General features: G+C 39.9%; 1 long non-coding RNA gene across 1 annotated transcript in view; it reads right to left on the reverse strand.

The window, feature by feature from the left end:
- Positions 1-21,354, reverse strand: part of LOC119567139 — a 66,442-nt gene extending 45,088 nt beyond the window's left edge. Inside the window, exon 1 of the long non-coding RNA XR_005226926.2 lies at positions 21,260-21,354. This is a non-coding gene — a long non-coding RNA (uncharacterized LOC119567139). The remainder of the gene's footprint in view (positions 1-21,259) is intronic.
- Positions 21,355-21,821: the final 467 nt, after the last annotated feature.

The raw sequence follows: 21,821 nt of genomic DNA on the forward strand, positions 1-21,821 counted from the left end.
CTGATTTAAAACAGCTGAGGGCTTGTCCTGCTATTTTCAGAGATATCAGATTATAAACAATTATTACACTCTTCAAAGCACTCAAGGAAAAATGTAGTGGAAATAACAAATGTCCATATAGAGTGAATCCATTTTGCCCCACAGTTCTGATTTTGTGAATTTTTTTAAATCGTTTAATTTAGTGCAAAGCTAATTTCCTTTTTTGCATTTATTTTTAAATTAATGAGAGACTCTTATTTCTTTTTACTCCCAGGTTATCAACAACAGCACATCCATTCCAAAAAAGGTTTAGCACCAAAGTTGTATAGACACGGAGGGATCACCAATGACAGGAATACTTTATAATTCTAATACATTATCTTACAAGCTGTCCGTTGCTGTCACTGCTATTGTCTAAACATTGTCTGCTTTGATTGTTTCCATTTACAAATTGTCCCTTCTGCACTAAAGTTTAAATATTCCCTGCATGTCTAGGTTTAATTTAATTAAACATCTTAAGCTTTTCAATAATAGCTGCCCTTTAAACTATAAATATATTGGGCCAAACCAAAGTCAATGGGGATTTTGTGTGTCTCTGTGCACAGAATATCATCAGTCAAATTCAAGATAGGCTTGTTGTATCATGACAGAGGTGGAGATCAGGATAGCTATACCTCTCAGAGACACATAGGCCCTGACATGTGGCTCATACCCTTGCTTCTCTTAGCTGACAAAAGCCAGAGAAGACCCCTAAGCCGGACCTGAATGAGAGCATTAGCACTGCCTATACAGAAGGCAAAAGTCTGGCCAGTCATCACTAGATGATTGATGGCCACCACTTGATTCCATGATCTTGCCAACTACTGGCCCAGCTCCAACCTCCCACTCCTGGACAAAGTCATTGAGAATGCAATGCAATGCCAAGGAGGCTCTAGTAACATCTTCCAACATCATTATTAATAGCACATCATGACCCTTACCAGTAAGTCACCTTTATTAGTGCCAGTGCCCCTCCAGCCCCAGTCTCTTATGCCCAAATCCTCAAAGGTATTTAGGCTCCTAAGTTCCATTTAAATCAATGGAAGTCAGGAGACTAAATACCTTTGAGGATCTGCCTTGTGCTGGTCACTGGTGCTTAGGCACAGTGCAAACTCAGAGTACTGAGTTCTGTTCTTTGCTGCATTGCTTGGAGCCTATCTCTGTAGTCATTGTGATGGTAGGGCTCCTCTGCTGGTTCTAAACTGCTCCTTCAGCTGGCTGTGGCCCTGGCCTGCTCCTTAGGTTGATCACCTTGCCCTGGATCCAAGCTGTGTTGAGCCTGCTCCCGAGCAGCACCAATACATGCTCTTATCTCAGCATGTATGTCCTCTTTCTCACCCTACCCCAGAGCCAGTCAATTGGCCAAGACTATTCAGATGACCTGCAGGCAATCCCCTGTCCCTGATCTGAAGTGATGTCCCTCCCCTCCAATGGGGAGGCTGGTTGGCAGCAGGAAGTTTGCAGTGGGTTTTCTCCTAATTCTCCAGGGCCAGCTCTCCTTTCTGCATCTGCACACTTCCTCAACAACCCCGGGGAGTAGGATGACACTGTGGCCACACCACACATCCGTGCTCATACTTCATGATTTCTCAGCAGATTCCCAAACTGATCACAGATGCTGCTATCTCTAGTGCAAGACCTAGGAGAAGTGGATGGTACAGTACTAAGATGTATTCATGGCTCTTGGATAGATCCCAGAAAGTCCTGGTCTTCTTCTGCAAGAGCTTTTACCTGTAGAGTCCCACATGTATAACCCTATCCCCTCTACTCTTCTACATATATGCAAGACCCTCAATAGACAATGTGAGGCACCATGAGCTCCAGTGTTAATATGCCAAAGGCAAAGAGTTGTGCACCTTCTCAGCAGACTCAGACAGCATCTTCACTCAGGGGTCCCAGAGACTAAATGAAATGAACTCATGGATGAAAAGCAGGTAAACTCAATCCAGGTAAAATAGGGATGATGCTGGAATAGCCAAGAAGAAACCATTTGAAGAGCTAGCTGAAATAATGACCTGCACTGTGGACATCTGTCATAAAAATAGCTCATTGTCTAAGGATTCTACTGTACCCTTTGGCCAAGATTTTGAGAGATATTTAGGCATTGCTGTGCTCAGTGTCACAATGCCCAACTGATTTAGGAGATTAAATCTTATGTTTAAAAGGGATTTAGGCACTTAGGAGTCTAAATCCCATGAACTGTTAAGCTCCTAAGTGCCTAAATCCCTGTTGAAAATTATATTTCGACTCCTATATCAGTTAGGCACTGCTGTGCTCAGCATCACAATGCCTAACTACCTTTAAAAATCTGTGCCTAAACATAGAGACTGCTACAACAGCAAGAAATGACTTCTTGAATTTCTTGCTAGTTAGGATATTGCTCCCATTCTTTTCTCTCTGGTGTAAGACCCGTGGGAGTAAACGGAAACTATGGAGGAAAGGGATAGATACATTGAATTCTTTTGCTAAGTTATAAAAATTGTATAAATATTCCATAGAAGGCACTTTCTATCATTCCAATCCTTCATCTTGTCTGATCTGGAAACCATAAATCCCACTGAAGTCAGTGAGAGACTTATATACGAAAGTACTGCAAGATCATGCATTATACGTTGCTCTGGCTCATATCATTCCAACTGTGAAAACAATGTTGACAAAAAGGAATTTTTAACTCGACTTGAACATTTGTTTCTCAGTATGGCTTGCATATTAACACTGGCACATAAATCTAAGTAGGCTGTGAATTCAAACCCCTCAATGAGGTAAATCAACGGTGGACTTCAATCTTTACTGATGTTGGCCGTGGATAGTTTTCTGCAAGACTGACTCAAGTTGGTGAGGAGACATTAACTGAATGGTCTTTACTACAATGAAATGTGCTAAAGTGTGATTGTTTTAAATGGAAGCATTGATTCTGTACTTTATTCAGAGCACATTATTTTTTCATGTTAGTGATTTTCAACTTGCTTCGGGCATGAGCAGCCATGATAAAGTTGTTTAATGAACAAATGAACATCCTCAAGGAATATTAGATCATAGCATCTCTAATATATATACATAGCACATTCGTGATAAAAATCTGAGAAGCACTTGAAGCCAAAATTTTGTAAGTTTAAAATCAACTTTTTTAATGAAGATTGTACATTAACAGATATATCCATTGTCATTACGCTTGGAATAATAGTAATTGAGAGCCCAGAAGCACATTAGAAATAAAACAACCGCGTCTATTAAAAAATGTGAATTAGATCTATTGATATCTATCTATATGGTGCTGATAAACATGGGATCTAGATATTTACTTCCAGCTACTCTTAATTGAAACTACAATGACAAGTGCTAGTTTCAAATCACTTTCCAAACAATGCCAAATAAATTTCACCCATATTAAATCTCTGGGAAAATATCAAGTAAACACTCAAATAGTAAAACACAAGATAAAAGTGTGTCACTATTAGAACAAATGCCCATTGGCTGTACAAATGTAGAGGTCAAGACACTGTATCACTCTTTTGGAAAATTCTGGCCCCATTGAAGTTAATGGAGGACTCCCATTGACTTCAATGGGCCCTGGATTTCACCCTTGGCTTTTAGGAATTAACTTTTTCTTGGTTTCCCATACGTCACAATTATCTAAATATGAATAAAGTGTTAATGGCTTAATTCTTCCACCTTTACTCATGTTGAGGAAGCACCTTACGCTACAACTCAGACATGCGGACATCAGTAGGGTTACCTGAAGAGTAATGTGCTACTTGTGATAAGTAAGGAAAGCAAAAAATGGCCATAAATTATCATAGCTTCTGCTATACTAGCAAGTGTATAAGTATTGTGCATAACGATTCCAGGAATTGTTGCTAAAGTAGTAGATATAAGGACATTTTATAAACTTTTGTGATGTCTTTCAGTTATATGTGGGCATTGCTGTAAAGGTCACAGACTGCAAAGTTAAACAACAGCTGAAAAATGTAGTTAGCCAGTCACGTTATATATCAACTAACAATGAGTTATTGAGTCTTAAAATGTCAACTAAGTGCACTAGATGATCTGTTATGCAACTGCAAAAGGATAAATTCATCTCCACCTTAGAAGGCACCAAGTGGCTTATTGTACTTCAGAACCAGTTAGAATATGATTAGAAAATATTATAGTTTTGGCTGGTGAACTTGATGCAATGAATCACAGCTGATCCTTCCATCCAAATTGTGTTTCAAGGTGATTTTTTTAATCCCTTATTTGCTCACGACAGAATATAAAGTACTGAGTGACCTTAGCCACAAATTATATGTAAATACAGATGTATGAAGTCTGAGGAATTTGGAATAAGGTTTCCTCCATTTGCATGTTAGGTTATTGAGCTTTAGCAAAAATAAATAAATAAAAATAAACAAACATTGGAAATATTTTTGAGTTTAAGTGAAGTGAAAGGATCCTCCCTTTCACAGTTTCTCAGCAAACTGATCCCTTTTGAACATCAGTGGCCAGATGATGCATCACATTCTATTACATTGTGTCAGTTTAACTGGGTACGACACATAAATCCACCCATGCATTAAGGCAAAGAAATTAAAAAGACACATGGTGCACATGGAGAATTACATTTTCAGCATTTGTTTCATGGTTGATTTTTTTTACTAGTAAATATTTTATCCAAAGTAACCATTACAATGATTTCCTATGGAAAATTGCTTTTTCCAGTGGTCCACTTTTGAATCTTCAGGGCACCCATAAAAAGTGATGTAACCTGGACAGTCCTCCTACACATCAGCCCACTAGAGTAGGGTTCATTGCTCCTGTTGCTTCCTAATGGAGATGCACCTGCATAAACACAGGCCAGTGGGTAAATGCCCTAATTTGGCCACAAGTGATTTTTTTCTGTAGCCCTCTTAGACAATAGTAAAAAGCAATATGATTTTCTTCTGAGAAGGCCAACGAAAGCATCCCAGAGTCAAAGCTGGAATTTCAACTCAGGAGTTCTTGGCTGTGAGTGCTGTGCTCCTTCCACCACTAGACCACGTTGCTTTTCCTCTAGCTGGCAGTGGTTATTTCTTTACTGGTGGTAAGGAATGTCTTGAGCTTCAGCTTAGCATGCTGAAGGAAACAAAGAATGGTGTTTGGCACAACACATTCACTCAGCAGATGAGCCCCTGAGTTTGAGAATGAAAGACAGGCTAAGGATTCTGCAGTCCCCAGGAATGATACATGAAACTGGGCAAAACAAACAAACAAATCAGTGGTTGATACTAGCCATAATCTGTTGCATAACTTTACCAGTCGTCTCTCCTTTTGGATAAACTGCAGCCTCACATGCAAAACCCAATAACAGGATGATGAGGTATTTTAAGAAGTAAACATACTTCCTTCGTTATGACTGTTGCTCTAAATGTCTAGTTCTAATCTTCTGCAAGAGCTGGTAAATGGTTCTTAAATTCCAGTAAAAGAGAAGACTTGCTGATGCTGTTAGACCTGGAGCTTATCAGGGAAAAGAAAGAGCCAGCCTCAACTATTAAATCCCACTTGCCAAGATGCAAACTCTTTTCCTTTAGTCATGCAGTATTTGGGCTAAGTGCACTGTTTTCCCATAAATCCAGCAAGACCCAGATTAGCTTTGCTTTGTTTTGAAAATCTACGGTTATTTCTCAGTGAGGATACTGCATTATTTCTTGAGTTCTGGCATATAGTCTAAGGAGCAACCTACTGTACAAATCTTCCTGAAACAAGGAAGTGGTTGTGCATGTGATGACTAGATGATACTGCAGATTTAGAAAAGCTATGGCCTTAATTTATTTTCTTTTGTCATTTAGGGTCCAATCCTGAAGTTCTTTCTCAGGCAAAGGTCCCATTGACTGGAAGTCAAATCCAGAGAAAGACCTTATCAATAAAACACTTGGGGATTTAGCTTTGCTAATTGTTCAAATAAGTCTCCCCATACAGTTTACAGAAATTGTGATAACAGAACTTATTCAAAAACAATGAAGAGTATTGTTGCTTAGTTTAGCTACCATGATATATGGTTAAGAATTCTACCCATAAATTCAGTACACGATTTTCTCCACATTAAACCAGTTACAGTAAGCTTACTTAATCATTATATTTAAGAATTTAAACCATCAGTTCTATCCATGGATTTTATATTATATAAATTACCCTAAATAATAGAGTGTATTGGAAACTGGAGAGCAAATAAAATAAGTTAAATGATGCTTTATCTCCAGTGAAGTGGCTTAAGTAAATGCAACTGTCTTGGTGTCACTGACATAAATAGTACACATGGTCTAGCACATGTTAGACTTGGGGCCAGATCCTCACTGGTGTAAATCAATGGAGCTCCATTGAGTTCAGCTGAGGTACCCAGCTTATATCAGCAGAGGATTTGGTCCTTGAGTTTGAAATACTATGAAATGTCTCATGGGTAAAAATGAAGGGACTAGTCAAATGACAGATCCTAGGAATGGGTAAAAATGTCCAATAGCTGATATAAAAAAACTACACTGTAATTTCTACAAAAGCATTGATAACAGTAATAAATCAATTCATGAATGAATATCAAACATCCTTTTTTAAGTGGCATATTATAAGTACTCAGAGAAGGTGACTCTCTCTGGAGAGTGGCAAAATTAACAGTCTGCTGATTTTTTATTATTATTATAATTATTTATTTAGGATGCTTTCACCAATATGGATACAAAGGCAGATGTGGAAGAAACCTTCTAGTAACTGATATGGAAATGATCCAGCATGTTGTGAAATCATTATTGATTTCAGGTTAAATATGCTAAAAATAACAAAAACAACACACCAAATTTTAAATACTACATCTTTACCCGACAGCTTTTAAATCACAAATCAATAAAAAACAGCTTTCTAGATTTGGAGAAATTAAGATGAATTGAAAAAGATTCCAAGTATATATCAGTAACAACACCCTCATGGGGATGCCACACATTTGCCTCTGGATAAGTGGGCCATCTTCTGCACAGCTATTTGCAGGTTTTAAGCAAGAGTCATGGGTGATGGAACTACTGCATTCGGTGGGGGGGGGGGGGGGGGCGGGATGCAGGAGAGAATGGTCTTGTAGTTAGAGCTCTGGACTGGGATTCAAACTATCTGGATTCAATTCCTGGCCCTACCACAGACTTCTTGTGTGACCTTGGGAAAATATTTCTGTGCCTCAGTTCCCCATCTGTATAAAGGGGATACTTTTAGTAATACTTTTCTTCCATGCATTTCTGTCTTGTCTGTTAAGACTGTGAACTCTTATGGGCAGGGAGTGATTCTTATTATGTGTTCATATAGCATCTAGGACAAAACAGACCCAATTTCAGTTGGGGCATCTAGGTGCTATGGTAACAGCAATCATTAAAAGGAGGATACATCCAGCACCAGGTTAAAAGGCTCAAGGTGCCTCCATCTGGGGAAACAGTACCCACAAGAAGAGACCGGCCAACTTTACAGGGCTATCCCTCATCCACACTCATAGGAGTGATGCTTGCAATCCAAGAGCCAATAGAACACACACACAAGGACAGTAAAAGCACAGTAGCAGTGACAGCCCAGCTTGGATGGCTGTATTTAAATTAACGAGCAGATTAAACTGGGGCAATAGAAAATTTAAATCTGGTTAAACAGCTCTATAGCAAATATAGTAATAATAAAAATCTCACAAGCCAACCTCTCCCACTTCATATGTTCATTGAATATGCCCTCTGCTAATCCTTTGCAGATAAGACTAACATCCAGCATACATTATCATTTAGCTGGGACTACTGAGCACTCACTTATTAAAAAAATATACACAGAAGTTGCCCAGCTTTAGGTGGTGGGGGCCTGTTGCTATGGGTAAGGGACAGCAGTGATCAGGCAAGAGAGAGGCTGAACGATCATGGAGATCTCCCAGGAACACAGTCTCTGTGTAGGAGTGATGTTGTGGAACTTTCTCAGATTTGTGACAGAAGGTTCCTCAGAAGGTTCCTCAAGGTTTCCATCTTTCTAGCTGGGGGGCAGGAACCAAGGTGCTTCTGAGAAGGGCAGGACCAGGCAGTACCTGCTAAGGATCTTTCCTATCTTTTTTTCTTTTGCCTGGTGTTTTCCCTGAAGTCTTTACCCTGAAGCTTGGGGCAGTCAATAAATACTCATGGACTGAGGGCCCTTGTCTCACCAGCAATGACAGTGCTGAGGATAAGCTGAGAACTCTGGCTGAGTCCTCCATTCCCCTAGGAGTTCCAGCTGATGCAGATGGGTCTTGTTGCTATGGCAATCAGAGCAAAAACAAGAGGTCCAGTAGTAGGCTTTAGGGCACTTTCTGTCCTATGTCAGTGTTGCAAGTGAGGTGATAAAGGGTTTACATCGGCCCTCCTCATGCACTGTAGGAAAGACTGGCAGGGCTCACAAACCCCGTATGGGTTGCTTGCCTTTAAAAATTACTTAGTTCAAGTTGCTGGAATAACCTAAATACCAAGGGGGAAATATACACTGGAATGTAAGGAATCAGGCTTGCATCTTCCATAAACAATTGCAAGACTTCTGGGATCAATTTCTTGAAAAAATTACCCTTAGTGGCTTCAACCTGACCTTAGATGTTCAGGCACGCATTATCCTGACCTACTTCTGTAACTTATTTATGGCATACATTCATACAGTACACATGCACAGTAACTGCTTGTGTAAGCCACGTGGTGATAGAGCTCCTCGTGCCATCCAATAACTCAGTCGACTCCTTAGAATCTGGAAGACGAAAGCTGGCAACCTGATATAGGTGTAGCATTAATCCTTTATTAATTTAAAATAATAATTAAAACCGGATCAATTCTGAAATATGGTTTAGAAATTCCTGATTCTTTGGCATACACCCTGGATCGAGTTGTCAGCCAGTAATGATATCAAGTCCTAGTCTGCAGAACTTGCAGCTCATAGTCTGTAAAAGATGTGGTTGAGTTATTGCTGCATGCTGACATGTTCTCAGCTAAATCCTAATCTGAAGTTTTGCTGAACAACCTCCTGCAGCCTTCAATTACCACTGTAGAACTTTAGAATTGGATCAGTGATGGCTTTTCTGACCAGAGGAACATCATGATGTGATTTTTATTGTACTCAGCCAGCTATGGAGTGCTAGGTTATACTGTAATGAGCTTTAATACTTGTTTTTAATTATAGCTTTACAATAAGGTATAATGATCAATAAAGCAATGCCTCCTGCCTGAGTTTTATAAGAGATAATGACCATGATTTCTCTAGGAAGAACCACTGAATGGAAAAGAAAAAAGAAACACCATAAAACAAAACAAAACACCATAACCTAGCTGACCAAACTCACTTTACTTTCTTTGTTTAAAGAAACAAACGTTCTACAGTTTTCCCAGGTTTGCGATCATGAGTAGAGCTGGTTGAACAATTCATTGAATTTAATCTTTTTTTTCCCCCCTGTTTGCAAATTGTCTGCAAACAGGTCTTGATTTTTGCACATATTCTTTATTTGCCATTGATCAACAGAGCTATTCCAGCTTTTGGGTTGCTTGTGAGCCAGTCTGTGGCAGAATTCATGTGATTATTACTCATTCGTAATTTGCTGTTCATGTTGTGTGATTGGTCACCCTGGTATCACAGAACTGTTTCTCTTCCCTGTTGGGTAACCTAATTTTTATTAACAGTGCCTTATTAAATCCACTGAGGTTTTGAAACTCCCTAGAACAAAGAGGGCGGATTGGCTCAACTGCGGGAACGCTTTCTGGGTTTTTTGTTTTTGTTTTTTTCTGAGAGGTATGCAGCACGGCAGGACAAATCCAGCTAAGTGTGAGGCACAGCAGCAGCACCAACAGTGTCACAAGCATACAAAGCTAAATACCCATAAAAGGTCATCATCACCCAGCACACTCTTTCTGAGGGCACATTCAGAAGGTAAGACAATACACTCCCCAATAACTGAATACTAGCTGGACAAATACCCTGGTGCTTGACCTACTCTCTTTCCCCCATGTGAAGGCCAACGGCTTCTCAAAATGCCAAGAAATCCTTTTATTTCCAAAAGGCTATGTCAAATATTTGTCCTGCACTAAACGTTGCAATTCAACAGCCTTCTGAGAGCTGTGAGGCTGGCGAAGGTACAACTAACCATAGATATGTGGACCAGTGCTCCTAGCACTCACTGCATGTCTATCAGGGATCAGATCTGTACAGTAAATTTTTATATGGTCAATTGTCTTGTCTTGTCTTGTCTTGCCTTGTCCACATTTTGAGTACCTGGTGTAGATTAGTGGTAGAAAAGAGCAGGAAAGAAAAAGCTGCGTGGGACCTGAGAAGAGAGGTATGGCTAGTTTCCAATGAACTGTTTAAAAAGCAGATCCTTGTGAGCTATGGATATTAGGGGGGAATCACGGAGAGTTGCAATGAGGACTGTGGTTTGTACAGTATGTTGCTAATCATGGATGATGAACACCAAGATGTTACATAAGGTATTATAACTAATCCCTGAAGTTTCCTTTAAGGCTCTCCCTAGGCTTTCAAGCTTAGCAGCCATTGTTTTATTTTTTTTTTTTAACTGAGCTTGCTCAACTCAACTGGCAGGTTTTTCCAAACCCTTCCATTTTAAGCCACCCAAAGTCATTCTGAAGTCAGGCTTCCCATTTAGCTATAACAATGACTCTTCATATGAAAATGTTTCCTCTATATCTGAATTTTTTACATAATATTAAAGGTGCTGCAAAGTTTATTCAAAAAATATCTATTATGAAAGACAGTTATGGTGCAAGTTAATATTCAAAATGCAACTTGCAAATTCCAAAGGTCTCAATCTGTAAATGCAGTCATTTAAAAAAAAAATCTCCTCACATATTCATGTTGTAATATTTTACTCCTTATGGATTTTACCATGATCTGTCTCATGTTTTTTTTTTCCTATAAATATCGTCTGGCATCCCTAATACACTTCACTCTAAACAGATTTTCTTCATCAAACCAAACTTGGTGACTGACCTTCCTCAAAATAATGTACACATGGCTTGGCAGCAAGGGGACTATTCATGGTGGTAAGCATTATGCTCAGTAATAAGCTTTTGTAGGACTGGAGTCTTAAGCCTTAAAGGTAGCTCCCATTTGTCTCCCTAACCCTCGTCACTATCAGAGTGAATTGATACTTTTGGTATAATACCAGTTGGACATATTGGTTCAGTAAATACAGTAGGCTATATTACTAGTGAGCAACTTAAATCAAGTCACTGAAACTCACTAACGGGATACATAACTTTGAGCCTTGTTGATAATTAAATGAGAACATTCACACAACATTGCCTGTATTGTCAAAGTCCTGTCCCAGCATTCACTAGACTCAATGTAAAATCCGGGATCGATTACCTGGGGTCAGTCTCTTCTCTGGTTGCTCCAAAGGCCTTCAAAGAGTCCTGTGGCACCTTCATCGAAGAGGGTACTCACCCACGAAAGCTTATGCTCCAGTAGGTCTCTGAGTCTATAAGGTGCCACAGGACTCTTTGCCGCTTTTACAGACCCAGACTAACATGGCTACCCCTCTGATAATTGACTCCAAAGGCCTGGTAAGACATCTCCAGGGCATTACAACAAATGCAAAATAGAGGCCTATTAAGAAAGGTGAATATATAGGCAGGATCCACATTGGGAAAGAGGGGCCAACAAAGCCAGGAGCTATCCTTGCACATGGAAGAGGGTAGCCTTCCCTGTGGTTGCCCAATATCTTTGTGTTTAGAAGGATGCATGGACTCCAAAACTGAGACTTCCCCTAACCTCTCCTACCAGAAGGTAAATTTCTTATGGACATTTCTTCACTCATTAACCCAACCTTGCCTAAGATTTGGCTGCCAGAGGGTGAAATTCCTTAATGTCTGTTCATGGCTGTGTATACCAGCTCTCTGTAATGGATAGAATTAGAACTGCTTAACTGTGCTTTTGGAGCAAGAAGAGCTACAGTTCCATCCCCAGTGGTATTGTTAAGTTACAAGTGACTATGGTGTACAGCATCGTGACAGCCTTGAAGCCCTAGGTGCCCTGTATGTTAACAGCTAAGTTTATTTTCCTGTTGTGAAGTGACAATTGCTCATGGAGAATTGTCTGTATCTGTTTCATTGATTGAACTGGAAACTGTGTCTTTTGTCTCAGTTGAGTAGATTCTTGAATAGCAGATGTACCAGAAGTCCAGCTCCAGCAAGTTCATCTCAACAAGATGACATCCAAATGAGCAGGTGCTCTGTCACTACCAAGTCTGATCTCAGCTATACTGGTATATCTGTGCAATAACTCCATGACTGCAGTCACATTACCTCAGATTTACACTGTCATCAGAGTGTTGCCCAAAGAGATTAAAGAGTTATTACGGTTGAAATCCCTGAAGCCTTTAAATTAATGCAGAATTGCAATAAAGATGTGAAACTATAAACAACCTACATTATGATTGTTAGAGAAAAGAAATATGAATCAAAGAAGACAGCATTACTGCTACATAAAACACAGGTATGATTCCAGTGCTGATCACCATGCGTTAAACTCAGCAGAATTTTTCTTAGAGCATTGGGAGACCCCAGAAATAATGTGACTCAAAACCTTAATTGACAAAAGAAATAGTTACTTTTACTGGATTAAAAAGATTACTTGAAGATCATCAGGAAAAGAAAATTGACCCAAATAAATGTTACATATTTGAACAAAAATGTTTATTGGATGTAATGTTTGCCAAAAAGTAATAAATTAAGGGGTAAGGAAAAAACCACCCTTTTAGGCAAAGCATAGTTCAGAAAAAAATATAATTAATATATGGAACCTGATATAGTGAAACTGAAGTAAAAATTCATACATTATTCATAGGCTCATGAATGGTTTTCACAAGACTACTACTATAGACAGAATCTGTCATGCCACTTTGGAAATGAATTAAGATAAACTGCCATCTCAGTTTGGAATGAGGGTATTCACACAGGGGTTTAATGTGGTTTAACTAATCTACTTGAAATTCACATAATTAGTTAATTCAGATTAATTTTCCTGGATGTCCCCATGTAGACAAACTCAAAGATGTTTTTCCATGCAATACTAATATCCACTATGCGGCCCAATATGATCCTTAAGCCTTTTCATTGGACAACTGAATATGAAGGCTATAAAATTTACTTTTTAAATCCATATGGTTCTTTAAAAGATTCTGTGTGTGTGTGTTCACTATACAGATGAGTGAGCCACAACTGCAATATATAAATATCCTACTTCCTTTCCTCTCTGCCTCCAGGTTTGCATACACAGTTCTGCATATACAAGTTTGCATATACAGTTTTAGAGAAGCAAGTGCTGTCATTATGGAGTGGGGAAAATAATTATAAGTATGAAGAAAATTGGTTTTAGAGAAACATCAGACATCCCAAAGCTCAAATAAATTACTTATTGGTCCCAAATATTGTATCACATTACCTACCTTGTGTACTTCTTAAAAAGGACACTGCCAGACTGGCAGGGTCAAAATCTGACTTGTACTATGTATAGAGGTATAAATATAGATACAGGCCCAGAGTAGACTATGCCCCACAATTGCTAACTCAGTGTAATTTCTTTCGACATTTACTTGTTTTCAACAATTTACTTGATACACCTGCTTTCTTTATTTAAAAGTTAAAAAACAAAACAAATAAATAACCCTTCTACCCCAAAACATGCCAGCTGCCTCTCTGTCATCCAACAGTTCAATAACAAGTCGATCTGTGAACACAAACTATTTAGTAAGCAAACTGATTCCATTTCAAATAATTTAAGAATGCTTTTTTAATATAAAAAGCACCTTTATAAAATCCCCATAATAGTCCAATTGTGAAGTGACTCACACCTAATATCTTAGCAATAAAATATTTCTTCCCACAATTGTGACCTAAAAATGTTAATGGTATCTACTAGCTGTTCATATGGTAATCATTATTATATACTATTTGCACGGTAGTAGCACTCCAAAGGCTACGATTAGGATTGGGACTCTGTTGAGATAGGTGTTATAAAAACACCTAGGAAGACATGATTACTGTCCTGAAAAGTTTACAAACTGTTTTTATTGTGAAGTGTAATGGGGAATGTGTTAAATCTCTCTTTAAGACTGTGTTTCTCTTCACTAGACCCTAGTAGCCAATCTACCCTGGTGTAATGCCAGTGACTTCAGCGGAACTTCATCAGGAATGAACGTAACCTCTCTGTGTCAAAAAGACATTTTGTATTACCTTTAAATGTAGCTATTTTATATGACTGATAGATCTTTCAGACAGTACATTGAAACAGAGGTCCTGTTTCTTCTGCATGAACATCAGGAGCCTTGTCCATGTTAGAAATTGAGATGTGCTTTAAAACTCAGCCAAGCCCTTCTACCTTCATTTTACCTTAAGCCATTGTTGAACATGTTTTGTCTCCTGGTGTGAAGCATCCTAGTGCATAGGGTTCAATACCAAATGCACCTTGTTAGATCATACTGTATTAGGAATTCAATACAGTTTATCTCTGTTCATACCAACCACTAAATCTGGTCAATCACTTTGCAGCCAGCAGCAGAGGCAGGAGCAGGAAGGAGCTTGTTTGATCCATGCATATCAAACATGGATCAATTCCTACATGGATTTAACATCAGGAGAAACCCTTTCTCTTGCCAAAACTGACATGGAATATTTGACCACTCTATCCTCAGCTTTTTTTCCCCAAAAAATGTTTCCAATGCTGCTTCTTCCAGTTCCTTAAGTGATAGTAATGAAGGAAGTGTTAGTCTAGAGAGGGTTCCAGGAAATCACCAGTATCTTAAACACCATATCATCTAAAGCTGCTAAAGCAGATCCACATGAAACAGTGGTTAAAATGCCGGCAGCTACCAATGCCTTGACCACATTAGTGCCCTAATGTTGTTACCACCAGTGAGGCTAAAATTATGGTGACAACAGCGGGCATTTGGGGCAAAGAAGTCTACTTCAAGTAAGACCAAAGAGAAGATTATAAGCTCTTTGAGACCATCTTTTTGTTCTGTGTTTGTACTGTACAATGAGGTCTGGCCCATCAGATGCTCAGACACCATGTTAATAGGTGTGGCATAAAAATATATATAGACAGTATCCATATAGATAGTAGCCACTGAGTTCATTACAACTAATAATAACAATACCAGTGTTGCCAACATTAGTGATTTTCTTGCAGATCTTGCAATGTGCGGTATTTTTCCTAAAGTCCCAGCTTTTACAGGCTTTAATGGAATTACATGATTTGGTGGGGTGAAGCCCCACCCCCTGAGAAAAGGGCTGAACCAGGCCAGAGAGGCTGCCCGAACCAGCAGCCAATCAGTGAAGGCCTGGGGAGAGCCAATCAGGACCGGGAAAGGTCCTATATAAAGGCTGCCCAGTTAGGGAGCAGGGCAGTCTCTCCCTGACTGGCAAGGGAGGAGGACAGGCTCCTGAGTGGAAAGGTAGCACCGTGGACAGAGCAGTGCTGGGGAGCTCTGGCCAAGGAAAACCCCAGGCTACAGGCCTTGCTACACAGGGAGAATAGTTTGACAAGGGGAGAGAAGGAGGGCAGAGAGGTTGCCGCTAGAGGGTCCCTGGGTCGGGACCCTGAGTAGCGGGTGGGCCTGGGTCCTCCCCCTTGTACTACACCTGGCTGAGGAGGAGCATGGCCTGATACAGGCTGTGGCTGGCCCCTGCGACAAAGGGGCTAGACTTTGAGGCTGCAGTCGGCTGCTAGAGCTGGTGTAGATTGAAGACTGCTGATAACACTAAACCCCTGAAAGGGGGTGTCATAAATAGAAAGGGAAGGGTAAACCCCTTTAAAATCCCTCCTGGCCAGAGGAAATCTCCTCTCACCTGTAAAGGGTTAAGAAGCTAAAGGTAACCTCGCTGGCACCTGACCAAAATGACCAATGAGGAGACAAGATACTTTCAAAAGCTGGGAGGAGGGAGAGAAACAAAGGGTATGTGTGTCTGTCTATATTTTGTCTTTGCCGGGGATAGACCAGGAATGAAGCCTTAGAACTTTTAGTAAGTAATCTAGCTAGGTATGCGTTAGATTATGATTTCTTTAAATGGCTGAGAAAAGAATTGTGCTGAATAGAATAACTATTTCTGTCTGTGTATCTTTTTTGTAACTTAAGGTTTTGCCTAGAGGGGTTCTCTATGTTTTGAATCTAATTACCCTGTAAGGTATCTACCATCCTGATTTTACAGGGGGGATTTCTTATTTCTAATTACTTCTATTTCTATTAAAAGTCTTCTTGTAAGAAAACTGAATGCTTTTTCATTGTTCTCAGATCCAAGGGTTTGGGTCTGTGGTCACCTATGCAAATTGGTGAGGCTTTTTATCCAACATTTCCCTGGAAAGGGGGGGTGCAAGTGTTGGGAGGATTGTTCATCGTTCTTAAGATCCAAGGGTCTGGGTCTGTAGTCACCTAGGCAAATTGGTGAGGCTTTTTACCAAACCTTGTCCAGGAAGTGGGGTGCAAGGTTTTGGGAAGTATTTTGGGGGGAAAGACGTGTCCAAACAGCTCTTCCCCAGTAACCAGTATTTGTTTGGTGGTGGTAGCGGCCAATCCAAGGACAAAGGGTGGAATATTTTGTACCTTGGGGAAGTTTTGACCTAAGCTGGTAAAGATAAGCTTAGGAGGTTTTTCATGCAGGTCCCCACATCTGTACCCTAGAGTTCAGAGTGGGGGAGGAACCTTGACAGGGGGTGAGACCAGAGTAGTGGACACTGCCAGAGGGCAGCGTCCTGAAGAGGATGCCGCTGAGTGGGGAGCAACATGGGTCCCCAAAGCATCAGAGCGGATGAAGGGCAAGGCACCACATGCAAAAGGTACTCCATGACTGGACAGAGCTAATTCCCAGAGCAACCAGTGGGAGGTGCTGGCGGTGGTGAGTCTTGACCCCGTCACACATGAACATAGTATTTGGCCTATATTGTTCAGAAATGGATTAGCTTTGACAAAGATTTTGTGGGTGAGTTTAAATACAAAATCTGTTCTTAAGCACCATATGATTTAAATCTTATGCGGTGAACTGTTTTCACAAGATTTCCACCATTTTTCCCAGCATCATGATTTTCACTATTACTCTCATGGGATCTTGGCCATAGGCAAATGGGAACTGGAAAATTGTACCCTTTCAGAATTGGATCCAACCCTGAAACAAAATTGTGGTGGTAGAGATTCAAAGATGAAGACATGCAAAACTTGAAAGGTTTCAGATTCAAGGTTCTAACTTATCCTTGTATTCAACCTACATTTATGATGACTATGTCATATCAGCAACTGGGTTGTTCTGGCAAAGGAACCAACAACACTGCAGCTCAGGATCTTGGAGACCTAATGACTGTCTCATATTTTGTTACACTACTGAGCTAATTACATTTTTAAACAGCAGCTGTATACCCCTTTCCTCTTCTGGGAACTTATATACACGTCTTTCATTTCCAGCCAAACCTTCACAGTTCAATTAATCCCAAAGTATTCGAGAAAGTATCTACATTTGCTTGAGTTGTGAGCAGCTTATTTGCTGAGTTTAGCAACGGGAGGCCTGAAGTCAATCAGTTCAGCTTTACCTATACATGGGAACGCAATACAGTACGTTATGAGTATGGGAAGGTAAATTGCCCAGTAAGGATGAAATATCTGATCAGGAAAATCTGTAGGTCAATTATCTCATTGTCTGCACATCAGCGGCAGAACGTTGTAATTCATAGTATTTAGAATATTGCTCTGGCATTGTGGATCTGGGAGGAGGTTCTTGATTTCTTGCACATAATCCAACTTCAATCAATAATTATTCCCACAGCTGGATAGTAACGTGCATTCTCAGCTCAGGAGGTTTTCATATTCCATATTAGGAAATGTGTATCTGCGTGTAGAAGGGGATTCCAGAACAAAACATCCCACACATGATCTAAATTAAGCCAATGCAAGTTCTTAGTTTTTAACAAAAGTTGCATGTTCCACATACTAAACACTTATGTCTCCCTCTTCTTGTCTGTATTATTATTTATTAATTGAGCACCATCATTTCTTATTTTAAAATGCTTACAAGAATATACCACAGTAGGGTTCATTCTCTATGAAGCCACCATGGGAACATCTCCCTCTTTCAGGCTTCTATTGTGTCCCAGCTTGATCCCTTAAATGCAACAACGTCAATAATGCCCCTTACCTCTACTCTCCACATGGCTAAGCCAATTTCAGGTCACCAAAACACAGGGTATAAATATGAATTGAGATGGACTGTATAAAACTGTCTGAAATCCTCCTGGGGTTGTATACCTTTATCTCTTCTTGGATTCACTAAACAGTCCTTCTTTTTTTGAGCTAGGTTTAATTGATATGGCCAAAACTCACTGCCTGGAAGTAAGGAAAACAACGACAAACACCCTACTGTATATTTTACAACTATGTTGTAACTGGAGAATTGCATTTTACGAGAGCTCCATAAAACGTCTTTATTGATTTCAGAGCTGTGAAATATACAGACTCAAAGTAAAAAAATACCACAGGAATCATTTCAAGGCAATTGACATTTAGGGCTGGATTGTGCCTTTAAAATGCAGCCTTAAATAAGGAGCAATGCAGAGCCACACCCATCTCAAACAGATTGTCTCGCTGGGGTCTGTATTGACTAGGGGGATTGAGTAGTTTGCATCTGTTATAGTCAGAGTTCACAACATATTACAGTCACGATTAGAGTTACTGCAGGTATTCACACAACAAGAAACTTTTTTGAATGTGAGACGAGCCGGAGATTCAGATTTGTCCAAGTGTAGTTTGAAGGTTGTGCTATAGGGTGCTCTCGGGCACTCCTGGGAGCCCCTTGTTAAAAACCCCACCACCTGGTCAACATTTTCAAAACTTGTCTCCCTTAATCAATTTTAAGGCACCCACATAAAAGTGGCCAGACTTTCGGAGGTGCTGAGCTATCCAGGATAATTTCCTTTGACCTCAACACCTCTGAAAATCAGGAAACTTAGCTTGGTACCCAATCATGGACATAAGTACTCAGATGCTCAAGTTTGAAAAATTCACTTACATCAGGTTTTGTCCTTATATTTTTTCAGTGACAAAGTGTAAATATTTCCTGAAAGAGAAGCTCGATATAAGTTTGTTTGCTAAGTTGTCTTGTGCACTACCTTGCTTATGGTGAGAAGAGAGCAGTTTTGTTTAATCAGAAAAAGAAACTGCTAGATTCTTTAGATCTTAACCTTCTTCTCTTTACGTGCAAATACAAGGACACAGTGTTTATCAGAGGCTAAGGGAGAAAAGTGTGTGGGTGCCCCTTGTGGCTGTCTGCTGCATGGGAATACAGGGAGGGAATGCGATCCCTACTCTATCTCACAGCTTTAGCACCCCTGCTCAGAAGCAATTCATAGAGTGAGTGTGTGTTTGTGCATCTGAATTCATAGGTGTGGGAACTAGGAACTGACTTGAATTGGATTCCATTATATACAGGGTTTACAATTTGATTCAATGGCTCTAAGCACCCCCACTATACAAATTGTTCCAGCACCCCTGCCCAAATTTCAAACTCAAAAAAATTTTTTTGTCTCTAATTAGACAATTGGCAATAGTAGTGTCAGTAAAGATAGTGTCATAAAGGGGAAGGGAAACTACTTTTACCTAGTAAATACATCCCCAGCTGGGTTACATTTAGCTTTTGTTGATTGTCAGTAGGGTTGCCAATTTTGGCTGGATGTATGCCACATGACATAATCTTTAAATGAAAATTAATCCTTAATTCCTGGAGACTCCAGGACAATCCTGGAGGGTTGGCAACTGTAATTGTCAAAGAAGTAGATCTCGGCAAGACATCGTTAACTAACCAGTCCTGTGATCCTGAAATGTCTTCTCCTCTCACATACAGATTTTCAGCTTGTTAGAGTGGCAACATGACAGTAAAAAAGAATGGGGCGTATTTCTGCTCTTGTATAGTAAGAATCACATTTAGATGGTCTGAGTCAAGATTTTATAGTCAGATAACAGAACAAGGAAAATGGCCTTCTTCTACGACTTACCAAATAATAAAAGGAAAATCTAAATAGCTAAGCTGGATATAAGGGACTCTGCAGTGCTTCACTGAATATTAGAAAATATGACTGATAATGCCTGCTTTTTCTTGGTCTCATGTCTTTCTAAATAAATAAATGACCAAATGTTAGAGGTGATCTGACTTTATACTGGGTGGAAGCGTGTGTTTTCACCATTATCTCCTTTACTGCTTCATATATAAATCCAAACTGGATAGCATCCCATTTCTCATCACAACAGCCTCTGGAAATGAAAGAGCCTGAATAGAGGAGGAGATGAGCTGCTTTAAATGCTTTTTCATAGTTTTTCTCACTGCTATGAAAGCGCCATTAGAAGCTGCAGCTTGCTTGTTTTCTGACTCTTCTAAAGTATTGAACATAATTGCACTGAAAACCTGGGAGGAGGAAAGTATCATTGTAAATCAAATATGGAAAACACATTTTGTACTTTCTTGGGAAATGCCCACTCGACCATTATTTATTCAGAAGAAAAGGTGTCCCTTTAAAGGGGAGGGTGTGATTAAAATGTCTGAATGTCTATATATTTGAATAGATTAGTCCTTCATAAGCTATTGTGTGAGTCTATTTTGTACTGTGGAAGTGCTATGCCTATATTGTCTGCCTTAGCCACAATCCCCCATTACCAAAATATAACAAAAACAATTACCTTATTGCTACATAATTAGAAGTCTTATTTTATTACCTTTAACTGGCGTATTTACCTTTGCTGAGATAATGAGGTGGAGAAACAAAAGCAGCAATGAGGGAAATTTGCGATATAATTGTGATCTTGGATGCACAGGACATATTGCAGCATATTCAGCTACTCTGCTAATGTATGCATATGCTGTAAGTGGTTCCACAAGCTTTGGTCTAATATCTGATGTCATCCAAAATCAGAGTCTGGCATCTATATGAGAATAATTGTTATTTGAAACAGCTGGACATGGTCTTAGACCTTGCTGTCAATGCATGTATGATGGCCACCCTGTTGACAGACACACCGGGGATTGAAGTGAGGTGCTCCAGGGCTAAAAGAATGAACTGCTACAGCTTGAGCTAAAAAGCCAAACCTCTGTAGCTAGGGGCTGTAACAGCTCATGTCCTCTGTGGAGCGGCAGAGAGAGGGACCCGTTACACATGCGTTTAACAAAACAAACTGTAACAACACAAAGTCGTCCCCCCCAGAACTATGGATTCTACATATTTTAAAACTCACTCTATTCTTGTGTTTTCTCATGGGATAGCCGCTTTCCCCAGGACCTGACCTTGTGAAGTGAGGCAAGCCGCAGGGGAGATACTTCCCACACTCTGTCGCAGAAGCCACTGATGTCAGAATATATCAGCCTTTAACCATGATCATATGACCAGAGTTAAACTCTGTGCAGTCCTGCTCCCTGTCATGTGACTAGGACCAGGCAATAAAGATCACTTTTTTTCTTACTCACTACCATGTGTCACACCATAATTCATACACCTAGGAATTGAGGGTGATGGGCACTTTTTGGGAGGCCCGCAGCAGCTTCCAGGATTCAATCTAGGTATTTGCATGGCCCTCATCACCACAGCATCTGAGGTCCTGTCACAGGAGACAAATATATATAATTCCCAGTAAGTTTAATGGGTGTTAGATTTGTGCATTAGGCAGAGATTAGATTCTAGCATAGAGAGAGAGAGAAATGTGGATTCTGTGCATTCTTTAGAGTCTCCTCTGTAACCATATTCCCTTGTCGTCTTTCTGCCTGAAGTATTCATTATATCATGCAAAGATTAAAGATCCT

Source organism: Chelonia mydas, chromosome 9 (genome assembly GCF_015237465.2).
Source record: "Chelonia mydas isolate rCheMyd1 chromosome 9, rCheMyd1.pri.v2, whole genome shotgun sequence".
Lineage (NCBI taxonomy): Eukaryota > Metazoa > Chordata > Testudines > Cheloniidae > Chelonia > Chelonia mydas.